This window comes from Mesoplodon mirus, assembly GCF_964341445.2.
Source record: "Mesoplodon mirus genome assembly, chromosome: 14".
Classification (NCBI taxonomy): domain Eukaryota; kingdom Metazoa; phylum Chordata; class Mammalia; order Artiodactyla; family Ziphiidae; genus Mesoplodon; species Mesoplodon mirus.
The window spans coordinates 63,815,922-63,818,468 of record NC_138990.1 but is presented as its reverse complement, the minus strand read 5'-3'; the positions used below and the strand labels follow the sequence as shown (position 1 = coordinate 63,818,468).

General features: G+C 44.9%; 1 pseudogene across 1 annotated transcript; it reads left to right on the top strand.

The window, feature by feature from the left end:
* Positions 1-788: 788 nt before the first annotated feature.
* LOC309815817 (archaemetzincin-2-like) lies at positions 789-2,057 on the top strand (annotated as a pseudogene). Its single transcript has 2 exons — positions 789-1,360; positions 1,695-2,057. The product of its transcript is annotated as an archaemetzincin-2-like (transcript).
* The last annotated feature ends 490 nt before the right edge of the window (positions 2,058-2,547 follow it).

Sequence of the window (2,547 nt, the reverse complement as noted above, 5' to 3'; positions counted from 1 at the left end):
AGGCCAGCAGTATTCCTGCCCACTGGTCCACCTTCAGGTGCTCCAAAAGATCACCCTGGATGTCTGCTTTGTCATTTTAGTCCATGCCTCTGCTTCTGTACCACTCGTTGAATGCGAGGGCCGCACCTCTGAGACCTCCACATCCAGCCGTCACACTTTACAGAAGGGGAAATGAGACCAGGGAGATAGAGGGACGGCTCAAGGTCATCCTGCACAGTGGGTGGGAATACATTTAGGGATCCTGACTCACAGCAGGGGGCTTCATCCTAACCACTGATTTCAGCCGGAGAAGATCTGTCATCCTGTCACTGCTGACGGCTCACTTTCCCTTCCCTGAGCCCAGGATAATGCGAGTGGCTAAAACTTACACAAAGTGTCCTGTACTCCTGGTCCTCTTTGAAGTGCTTTACATACATTCATTTTTTAAAATAACTTAACACCCTATGAAGTATACTTTCTACTTTATAGGTGAAGAAACTGAGGACCAGAGAGGTTAAGTAATATACCCAAGATCACACAGTGACAGAGCTGAGATTCAAGGCCAGGCAACATGTCTCCAAAGTCCATGCTCTTACCTTCTGCACCATCCTTCCCCTCAGAATAACAAACTGCGTTAGGCTCTGTTCTAACAGTTATGTGTACGGGCTCGGGGACTGCCACGGGAGACAGGCTGTGGTTGATGCCGAGGGTGAGAGGCGAAGACACCCCACACAATTGTTTTCCAACCAGGCCCAGACATGCCTGTCCTTGAAAGGTAAAAATTTCAGTGTGAGCCTTCCTCCCTAAAGATGCAAACAGTACAGCACTCTGAACAGACACTAAAAACAGCTGTCATCTCAAAGAACCCGGCACTTGTGTCACAGGAGCAGAAGTTAGATGCTGGTGTAACAGCATTTGATGCAAGAAGACTTCTGGCCAGACAGTGATCTCTTTGGACCCATTACTTTGCATTTGCAATCAGATTGGATCACCTCCCATCCTGAGGCTCCCCAAGACTTTCAAGAGTTTTTCCAATGACCCTTACAGAAAGATACCATCTCCTGAGAAATGCAGTATTTATTTACAGTGCATTGGATCTCTAGGAAACACCAGAATTATCAGTGAAGAATATATTAAATGGCTCAAGGGCTACTGTAAAGCATTGTTGTACGGCTTGACAGTAAAGCTCCTAGAACCAGGTCCTGTCTCTGCAATGAGGTGCTCCTTTAGAGTCAATAAGAACACACAAAACCTACAAGTCATGCAGGACACATCCTGAAGTTCTTAAAAGAGAAGGGACCTGAAGATGCCTTCTGTGCTGTGGAGGTAACAATTGATTGATCTTTACCCAAGAGACTCCAGGAATTTTGTCTTTGGACAGGCTGCTTTTTTTTCTTTTAAATGTATTTATTTTATTTTACTTTTGGCTGTGCTGGGTCTATGTTGCTGCACACGGGCTTTCTCTAGTTGTGGCCAGCGGGGGCTACTCTTCGTTGCGGTGCGCGGGTTTCTCATTGCGGTGGCTTCTCTTGTGAAGCATGGGCTCTAGGCACACGGGCTTCAGTAGTTGTGGTGCACGGGCTCAGTAGTTGTGGCTCGCGGGCCTAGCTGCTTCGCAGCATGTGGGATCTTCCCAGACCAGGGCTCGAACTCGTGTCTCCTGCCTTGGCAGGCGGATTCTTAACCACTGTGCCACCAGGGAAGCCCCTGGACAGGCCTCTTTGACAGATGGTGTGGGGATATTCAGCTTTGCCAGGTATGGCAGTGATTTTATATCTCACTCTGTGAAGGCAAAGTGAAGAAGTGCTGCAGAAAATATCTTCCAAGTGGCTTTTCGGTTTCTGATAACTGTTACACTTCTGAAGTGGCATTTTGTTGCTTCAGTCCTATAAGACTTTAACCCATGAGACTGGACACATATTTGGACTTTGACCTTCCTAATGCAAGGCTCCAACCACTTGGAAGAAGCTGGCCAGAGCCTCCTCAACCTTTGCCCTATCTGTTTATGCAAGTTGCAGAGTGATATTTGCTTCAATAATACAGAAAGATACAAAGTGGATTGATGATGAATCTGCTGACACACCTGGAATTACTCTGAAACTTAGTCATGAGGATAATGGGAATTTGCTGGGAATTCCCTGGTGGCCCAGTGGTTAGAACTCCACGCTTTCACAGCTGAGGGCCCAGGGTTCAGTCCCTCATCAGGGAACTAAGATCCTCCAAGCCAAGCAGTGCAGCCAAAAAAAAAAAAAAATGTGAATTTGCCAAAACCAGTGGAAGCTTTTAAAGAATGGAAAGAGTGTTCTTGTGATAAGCTATAATGGAAAAGAATCTGAAAAAGAATATATATATATACACACACACACACACACACACACACACACACACACACATAACTGAATACTTTGCTGTTATACTTCATAAAAAAAGAAAAAAAAAAGAATGGAAAAAGTGAATAATAAAATGTCTTGCTGTTCTCCCAAAATTAGAAACTTCAATTAGGAGTACTTAAAATAAATACTTGCACATTAAAAAAAGAGTTTATGTGCTATATTCCATTTAATCCTC